The 10,323-nt window shown below is 40.6% G+C and overlaps 1 pseudogene; it reads right to left on the bottom strand.

Annotated features, from left to right (window-relative positions):
• Positions 1-10,323, bottom strand: part of LOC118338414 — a 12,180-nt pseudogene that overhangs the window by 1,247 nt on the left and 610 nt on the right.

Below are 10,323 nucleotides of genomic sequence, written 5' to 3'. Positions count from 1 at the left end.
CTTTGAAGGTAAGTAACTTTCTAGCAGAAGTCATCATTTCTGAAAAAAGCTGTGTTTGTAATATCTGGCTCTATACAGATGAAGCTGACTTGGTGTATTTCTGGAGAGGAGCATCGGCATTCACCACCAATAATGCACGTTTACACTCTGGTTAACAGCCTGTCATAGAAGAAAATACACTGCCTCCATTGACATTCTGTTTTGTTAGCGAATACAAACTGTGATCTGCTCTATATATTTTAATCCAGCATCATCAAGAGGCAGCACAACCTCCATTATGCTGCTTTAAGTGTCAACCTGCCACAACAGATTCAAGAAGCCACCAGAGGGAACAAAGCACCAATAATGAATGTGGTGCTACGTCCAAGTGGAAACAAGAATAGTAGGGATCTGTGTGAGGAAGGGACTCAGTTTCTTTAGAATTCTTGGGAGTGTGACGTAGATTTAACGACCTATGACCTAGAGTAAACATCTGTTGGGTAGTTCCTTGTGGTAATTTTATAAACGTCGCATATCTTGTGTTCTGTTTGTCCTTGGTGTATTTCCAGTGTTACTTTGATTTTCTCACAAAATATTTTTGGTAAAACGTACATTTGCCAATGATTTTTCTTGTTTTGTTTTACAGCTTCTTGTGAGGACCACGAGGGAGCGAGGTGCAAATAACGAGCGCGTATTCTTTTGCTCTTGGTTTTTTAAACTATGTATGTGTATGTTAACATTTCCATGTCATTAAATAGATCAAATAAATCTATTTTTTGGAATTCATTTTGACCATCGGAGACAATGCCGTGTGTTGTTTCAAGTCGCCCAGGAAGATATGGTACATCATTGCTTTGTCACAACATGGCACCCAAAGAGCATTGACCTGACCTCATCCACTCCCGATGACTGTATGTAAGTTAGAAATAATCTCATGACCTTGAACTGCTTTTCAGAAACTAGTGAGATGTTACTACCATGCTCAAACAGTAGCGTTTTGGGCTGACCGAAGCGGCACGCACCAGGGTGGCATTTTTTCATGACACATAGGGCGGGCGGTTAAACAAGCAAAACAATCCCTCTGCGCCACGAAGCTGTTTTTATTATCTATCTGTTTCCTTCATATCACTGTTTGGGGAACTTACAAAATGGCGCCCCCTACAGCTGCAAGCGCCCCTGCTTGCTGAGAAGGATGGCCATGCACAGAAGCTTGTAAAAGGGAAGGGGACAGTTCACCCTCTGGGTCCCCCTAATGGAAACGGACAACGGGGAGGGAACGGGGATCTACTGTAAGCCAATCAGTCACACCTCACGTGGGTCTTTCCATAAACGCCATATTCAATTTATCATAATATAATAAAATATCTCGGCTATAGTGACAATGTCAATTTCTTTACGTTTGTCTATAAGCTTTTCTTCACTTATGTTTTTAAAAGAATACATAAAGTACAAATTTTGTGGGTTTGTTTTTGGTGCGGTGGGGCACTTGAAGGGGGTCTTGCCCAGGGTGTCAAAATTCAAGATAGCAACGCCACTGGTCAACGATTTATCTGATGTTTAAATAGACTTACCAATGGAAGTGTTGCAGCCGATAGAGAAGCCCTTTCTCATCAGCAGAGACTCTTCTTTTATAGGAATGAGGGCAACCCAAATCTGGTGGCATGATGCACCTATAAAATTGTGAAATGTAATGAGTTTATGCCAATTATGACCCCCATCATGACATTCATTATATTGTTTATAGGGTGTATGCGAAGCAGCGTGGTGGGTACAAAGGAAAACCCCTTGATTAAGTCTAGGGAACAGGGGTGGAAACTCACAGGTCCTGTTAACTGAATTCCAGAGTTATGAGTTCCTTTTGTATAGTGTTCTTTTTTTTCCTATCTTTTTTTTTTTTTTTTTTTCCCGCGACTTTCTTTTTGAGGTGGACAAAAAAAGTAAAAATCGCCCCTGCATGCGAACGTTGTGATGTATTCTAGTGGTGAACAGCCTGTCTACTCACAGGGCGTTACGATTTGCCACTTTATTTACTATATCTGTCCACTGGAAACACACCAGAGGGGTCATCCCTTTCCTCCCACCTTTCCCCCACTCTGCAATGTCTGGCACCTGTGCAGATATCTTATCAATTGATTTTATCTCCATAAGGGGCAACTAAAGAGGGAGCGCGCACTGCTATGCCAGCATTCCCAACCCAATTTAGCGGGCCGAAACCTGTGTGGGGATCTCACAAAATAGCCGCAGCATGATGTCTTAAATCGTGCTCCTGGAAATTGTTGAGGCCCAATTTTTTTTTCTAACCCATCTGCATATTCTATCAAATTTATTCCTTTGACCTTCAGCGAGCAGAACTTTTGCTGCCTGAGGATGCGGCAAGCAGCAGAGATGAGGAGTTGGCTGGGAGTGCTAGTCTAAATGAAGTTTGTTATGCCTAAAAAAATAGTAAATGAAAGGGGCGCTACTATTGACTATCACCCCTTACCCTTTTTTAAACTCGCTGTCCATGTGTGATGTGACCTGATCTGAGGAGTCCTGTGAGGAGCACTGGGGAACTCTCCCAACGAGGTACATGAATTGCTTTCAGACAACTAACATAAGAGCGTCTTGCTAGTGTACTGTTGGCTGCCTTTCATCTCCATCTGCTCTCCTTGACGCTGTTGAACCTCTAGCCCACTTTCCACTTAAGGCTATCTTTGTAAAGCTTTTTGTGTGTCGGCAGGCTTTGCTGGTTTTTAGGCAGGATTAAACGAGGTCGCCATATGCACTTTCATAGGACAATAATGGCTTTCTTAAGAGAATAAGCCACAACATTTTAACCACCAAAAACGTCTGAGTGCGACGCCCTAAGACCAAATAGAATGTTATAGTTTAAAAAGTCAATACTAAAAATACTTCAAAGAAACCTCTTGTAATTAACTTCTAAAAGAAGAGTCATTCATCTGAGTTTTGATACTCGATAGTTGATATGTGTCTCTGATTAATGTACTTTTAGTTTATGTCAGAACGTAGACACATTGATAAGCTCCAATTTACATCAGCTGCATAGTTTTCTCCTGCGAGTATCTGTTTGGGGAACATTCCATTATACTTTCTCACCTTGAATGATGAGAACGTGCCTGTCACAATAGGTCTCACTCAACATTTGTTTTGTTAATACCAAAGCTGACTAGCATTAGACTGGAAAATAAGATCTTTGCCTTGCTATATACATGCTCAACGTTATGTAGTTAGAAAGGCGATTTTTTTGCATGATTCATCTTCCTCGACATATTAAGCAGAACAATGAGTGCACGTCGTGTCCCCTGTGCCTATGAGTTTATACATAGCCGGTACAAGATCATTCTTTCATTATTCATTGGTGTATTCAATGTTCAAAAATCTGTAGCATCCAAGCCATGAGAGATAACCGTTTATATTAACTCTCATATGCTCTCCACCCATGTGATTTCTATTTAAGGTACCCAAATGACAACTGTAGGTGGGTTGTAAACATGTGCATGCTCAGCCTAATTGACCGGACAATACAGTCGGTCACAATCAGCCCGCCAATCAACCTCTGGTCTGTGAAAAGCTGAGAGAGCCTTGTGAGATGTTTCGATCAACACGGAAGTTTGAACATGATGAATCTCCAAAGTGTTTGCTTGTCATGTCACATGTCTCTCTTGGGGAGAATGCGGGTGAGTTGTGTTTTTTTGGCAGTGGTCCTATGGTCCCAGAACAGTCAACGTGACTTGCTCGCTCAGGAAAAGTCAGAGTTGAACGTATTTTAGAATTTGCTTTTTTTTTTCGAACCTCTTATTTTCACACCTTGAGCCCGTTCAAGACAACCCAAGTGCTAAAGTTCCCGATCCCCTCGGCAGCACCTGCTGGCCTCAGCCGGGTCTCCGCGTCGCAAGAAAGTGGCTTACAGTTCATCCAATGTGCGAACCTTCCCGGCAAACTGTTGGCACAAGCTTCCGAAACTGTGCCTACTTTAGCGACCGCTGTTTCTATGAACATGGTATGGACCATGCACAGCATGTGCCTGGATATGCTCAATGTAACTGACTTATAAAAGGTTTTTCCCACGCAGAGGATTGTTCTGGTGACCAGTAGCAAGAGTCTGGTGACATTGAGCCAGTCTCAAAGACCTCATCATCTACCCTGCAATATGCTAATTTAAATTAAAAATGGACTTTTCCAGGATGAAAGATTCCCAGAACCAATCCCACACGCTTCACACTGGATACTGTGATAATCAACCTGTGAGGTCAATAATCACTGGAGATAACAGATCTCACCCTTACAGACTCAGCTAAATTTACTACCTTGCATTGGAAGAAGTTATTAACCTGTTGATTTGCAGCAAGGGTATTATGTCAGCTATGAAAAGGAGCTTCACTTGGGTAGTCTGAACAGAACCCATCTGTTAATCGCCGCAATGCATAAACAAATTTCGACATACTATCCTTTTAAGGTTCTCACATCTATGAGAAACCCAGAATAGTCGACAAAGACCATGCCAGTTAATCCCTGACGTAATGAGTAAGCAACTTCTGTACTACTGACTCTGAAACTCGTACAGGGATGGGATTCGTTTTATTGTGCATAACGACTACACACCTGAACATGCAGCATTATGTGCTTTACCCCCTGCAAAACACCAAACAAGGGTACTAGGCTATAAGGTAACACTCATTTTTTTTTTCGTTTTTTTTTTTTTTTTTTTTTTTTTTTTTTTTTTTTTTTTTTTTTTTTTTTCAACTTGCGTGAATCTTATAATGACCAAAATGCCTACACTCCTCTCATTTGATCTATTTCTGGTTTGATTTGTCGCCCATGTAAAAGCCTCCTACCTCGCGGCACCCGTTGTCCAACTAGATGCTCCAGCGTCTACCTTGGCGTGAAGTGACGCCCTACCGTGATACTTAAGCGGTATCTATTCAACAGCGTTGTCATGGATCCCTCGGTATGCGCCCTGGTAATCCGGCTGTCTCTTTGGAGTACAGCAGAGGGATGGGAGAAAAACAACAAAGACCCGAGTGCAAACGTCAGTGGCGGAAAAAAAACACGCGTCTATGCTTTCCTCCGTCCTTGTCTATCCTTGCTCTCCCCTCCAGGTGAGCGGCCTTCAAACCTGGCACGCTGTTTGTTTCTCAGTGGTGAATGATGCTGCTGCAGTCAGGAGGTCGAATAACCTCTCTTCCCCATCTAACCTTCTAGAACTGCTCACGTGCAACGTACGGTGCCTGCTAAGCTGTATGGCAGCAATCAAATGCAAGGCCCCGCGAGGTATTCGAGGGATGGAGAGAAGTGCTCACGATGCAGAGAGAGGAGGAAGAGATGGAGGGGCTCCATGGAAATGATGGTACCCCAGCTGTTGGCCAAAAAGTACAAGGGAATACGATTTTTTTTAGGCTATGTGTTTAGATTTTCAGATTGATTTTTCACATCCAATCTTTTGGAAGTTCTCGTAAGCATCATACTGAATTTATCTTATTCCTTATGTTTAAAGAAGTATAGATGCTTCACATTAATAAAAGTACCAATAGTGTAAACATATAAAATGTACATCGGAGTCATGGTTCACATTTCAATGAATGATGCATTAATAGTTCTGAAAGTGATTATAAGTGCGTTTAAACTTCCCTCATTTGCAAAAAATAAGCTATAAGTGTTCAAAACATAAATGTTCTGACGAAGCAAACCTACAAAAGCTATATGTTCAAAAAATTCGGAATACTGAAGTTAAAGTAAAAGGTTCCACCGCACCAGAGCTAAAAACCTTTCAGAAGAGAAAACTCCTTGCCGTTCCCTACGAAACAATGAATGGGCTGGTTATTTAGATATATTATACCTATTGAATCAGTTCAATTATTGATGATCTGCCAACTTGTTATTCTGCAATTACAGCCAATTTTTATTCCAGTGCCAAGAGTGATGACGAACATATGTTGTAGCTATCACCGATAAAGCTCCCTCAAATATCTAACATCTCCAATCCATCAATGAAGTATTTTCAATAATCTAAAAATTCATAAAATTAAAGGCCAAAAAATCCCATACTGATATTAGATCCGACTGCACAAGAATAGAGTTCAGGTTGATTTTATTTGCTGTGGGTGGGGCTTTGTGACATACTGAGATTATAAGCACATCATCCCCTATCAACCTCGAAGTGGTGTATAAATAATGGCGTCATTCATGGCCAATTTAGTACACGCAAACATTATATTGTCTAGGTAACATGTTTCCCCAGGTAGAATTAAAATATGTTCCTTTTGCGATTGTTGCAATCTGTTTCCTGGAAGCTGGTTACAGGCGCTAAGGCCATGCTTGCCCCTGCCAACCATGCTTTCTCCCTCATTGCTGGGAAGGGCGTAAAAGGAGCTCACGTGTGCGGAGAGGTCTCGTAGTAAAGCGAGCAGATTTAGATGAGCAGAATATAGGAGGTTGTCGGCCATGTGCCATGAACTCGACTGCCATGTGAAGCATGCTGACTGAACTGCCCATACCTGGAACGGAATGTAGCAGAAACGTCAGGAGGAGAGAAAAACCTTGGATCCCAGCTTCATCAAGCAATTCATCATGTCATGTGGACAACATACGTGTTTGGAGACATGAAAACCATGCTATACCAGCCTTTTGAATAAAATAACATTTTCTGTGTTTCACAATCAGATTCTCAAACAAGATTACCAGCTTCCTTCACAGCAAATGCAGAGGTGAATAAAAATTGTTGACTTACCATTCAGGAAATGTTAAATTACCATTCAGCCATATTTTTGGTGGACAATCTTGCTGGTTATTGTTTTAATTTATGTAAAGCACAATATAATTATGTTATTCATGCTATATACTTTGTTACCAGGGTTATCAACATGCAGACAACCTCTATCATGCTGCATTAAATGTCAAACTGACGAAGAAATCAAGAAGACAGAGGGATGCAACCTGCAGTGAGTGTGTGTACTACAGCGTAAAGAAGTAGAACTGGACATGTCACATTTGTACTTCGATTCTGAGTTAGACAGCATTTTCTTTGTGCCTCTTTTGAGTTGTAAAATAGATTTAGATGTAAGTTTGAAATACGTTTGTTTTAATAGCTTCTTTGTATTCTGCAACCAAAATTGCTCTATGCTTTGCTGATGTGCATATGTAGGATGCTGTTTTTGTGTCCGTGAGGTCTGAAGCAGGATATTTCTATAATGTTGCCTTTTTTCTTGTATATTAACCATGTATCTAAAATTATATGGTTGTCTTTAGTAGATATGAGTTTTAGTACAACATAAAGGATGTGACTGAGGATTGTCTGATTGATTGATTGATTGTCTTATCTGTTTTACATTTACCCTCATTAGATTTTAACCGAATCATGCATTCAAGTGTTTGTGTATGTACATTTTATGTTGTAATGACCAAATAGAAATAAACATTTTGAGCACTTTGAGTTTGAAACATTATGGCTTCATTATGGCACTATCATGGATATCATTACAGTAAATGGTAAAAGTGAGTTGTTATGGTGCCTAAGTAAAATGGCACAGGAAGGTGCTTACTGACTTTTTTTTTTAGATTAAGGCTATGCCAGTTGAGTTCAGTCTACCTTCGCACTTGAATGAACTTGCTACTACTGTTTTCAGTGTGGCAGTTAGTCTGTATCTGCACTGATGACTTTCCAATTCACTGGAAAACCACAAGAAATGATACATCTGACATTTTACATCTATCTGTAAGTCTGACCTCCTCTTGTGCACAGTCTCTTTAACCCTGTAACTCTACTGGCTTGCATTGTGGTTTGTTGCAAACTGGATTCCACCAAGAGCATTTCAGAAGCATCTAGTCTTCCTGCCTGACGTTGTTTACTTGCAAAACATCTCCACTTCAAATGTCCTCTGTCTGATTGACTTCTGACGGGGTCATCTCTATGTTCCCCGGGTTCTATGTTCCCCCTCTGACCGGAGCCACAATGTTGATATAGTGTGATATTCCATTCAGAGCCTGCACAGGGATTGAATGGATTCCCTATGCCGTTTCTGTTTTTGACTTCCTGTCAATGCAATCTGCTCAGTTCTGCTTGACATGAGTGGGTCACAGCTTTCATCACAAATAGACCAGCAGCATATTTTGTCCATGGAGCATAGAATCTGAGATGCACAGCTGCACCAATACAGACTGCAGTGATACATTCCCTACATATAGTGCAAATTAAAACTTTTGCTTGTTGGAGACTTGAGACTGACTTTTACTGAGAGAGAGTTGCAATAGTCTTGACAGGATGAAATAAAAGCCTGAATTACTTTCTGTCAATCAGCATGGGATGAAAATGACTTGATATGACCATTAGTATCCATTAGCGTTAGCTGTTGGTAATCACTCCACTGCTATCTACACTGCCCGTCCAAAAAAAAAGTCGCACACTCTAATATTGCGTTGGACCGCCATTAGCTCTGAGTATGGCACGCATTCACTTGGGCATCATTTCAATAAGCTTCTGCAATATCACAACATTTATTTCCGTCCAGAGTTGCATTCATTTTCCACCAAGATCTTATATTGATGATGGAAGAGTTGCACCGCTGCGCAAAGTCTTCTCCAGCATATCCCAAAGATTCCTAATGGGACTAAGGCCTGGACTGTGGTGTCCAATCCATGTGTTAAAAGGATGTCTCATGCTCCCTGAACCACTCATTCACAATGTGAGCCTGATGAATCCTGGCATTGTCATCTTGGAATATGCCTGTGCCATCAGGGAAGAAAAACTCTATTGATGGAAAGAGCTGGTCATTCAGTATATTCAGGTAGTCAGCTGACCTCATTCTTTGGGGACATAACGTTGCTGAACCTAGACCTGACCAACTGCAGCAACCCCAGATCATAACACTGCCCCCACAGGCTTGTACGGTAGGCACAAGGCATGATGGGTGCATCACTTCATCCGCCTCTCTTCTTACCCTGATGCACCCATCACTCTGGAACAGGGTAAATCTGTATTCATCAGACCACATGACCTTCTTCCATTGCTCCAGAGTCCAATCTTTATGCTCCCTAGCAAATTCACGCCTTTTTTTCTGATTAGCCTCACTGATCAGTGGTTTTCTTATGGCTTTACAGCTGTTTAGTCCCAATCCTTTGAGTTCCTTTCACATTGTGCGTGTGGAAATGCTATTACTTTCACTATTAAGCATAGCCGTGAGTTCTACTGTTGATTACGATATGATTTCACCAAACGTTTTTGTAATCTCCGATCACGATCATTCAAGAGTTTTTTCCGACCACATTTCTTCTTAGAAGATGATGGTTTGCCACTATCCCTCCAGGTTTTAATAATGCATTGGACAGTTCTTAACCTGATTTTAGTACTTTCAGCAATCTCCTTCATTGTTTTCTTTGCTTGATGCAGGCCAATAATGTGACCCTTCTGAACTGATTAACATCCTTTCCACGACATGGTTGTTTAAGAAATGAGAAGCTACTCACCGCATCAGCTCGGGTTAAATAACTGTTGCCAGCTGAAACATATTAATCACTGCAGTATTTATCTAATGGAAGGCTCTTACCAATTTCTTTAGTTAAATCCAGGTGGTGACTTTTTTTTTGGACGGGCAGTGTAGCTACTACATATGATGATGATGAAGATGTAAACTCAGCTAGATTATTTATTGACTGACAGAAGAATCACTCTTGTAGGGAAAACATTATTTAAAATATGGGACAAAATATGTAGGTACAATCAATACATTTTGGCCATTAAAAAATAATCAATATTTATATCGAATAAGACAATTTGTTATTAAATTCTCCTACCTTAAAGAAGGGAAACACTAGTTGTTAGCATTCACTCTTCAAGCTTCTGTACCTCCTCCAACATGGCAGCAGTGTGAATGGGCTGTGGTTGGGGTGGGTGCTATCTTTTAGTATCTAGCGGTCTTAGATGAATAGTGCATTCATTATGACAATCAAAACATCATGCAGTTTACATATATATTAAATCATTGCCTCTACAATACAGCAGTCAGCCCAGTGTTGTTTCTCAATACTACAGCTTGAAAAGAGAGTTGAGTATATCGGTATATTATGGAGGAACTGTTTCAAATCTTTTAAAACATAATGACGATCAGTGCCTGACCAAACATGAGCATAAATGCATTGCACTGTGTCTTGTTACTATTGTGTTTATAATGAACATAAAGTTATATTTTTGTGATTTAAACTCTAATGCCAGTAAGGAACTGTAATAGTCTTCATATATATTCATATTTACCTGAACAATCTGAACCTTTTCTCAAAAACAAAACATGGCACTTTAAGTGTTAGTGATCATGTGATCATGTTTCCTATACAGGACATAGGGTGTCACTTCAG

This window comes from Morone saxatilis, unplaced genomic scaffold (genome assembly GCF_004916995.1).
Source record: "Morone saxatilis isolate NCDOM2014 unplaced genomic scaffold, NCSU_SB_2.0 Contig4, whole genome shotgun sequence".
In the NCBI taxonomy this organism is placed as follows: Eukaryota; Metazoa; Chordata; class Actinopteri; family Moronidae; genus Morone; species Morone saxatilis.
The sequence above is the reverse complement of the archived record's forward strand: the minus strand, read 5'-3'. Positions and strand labels throughout refer to the sequence as shown.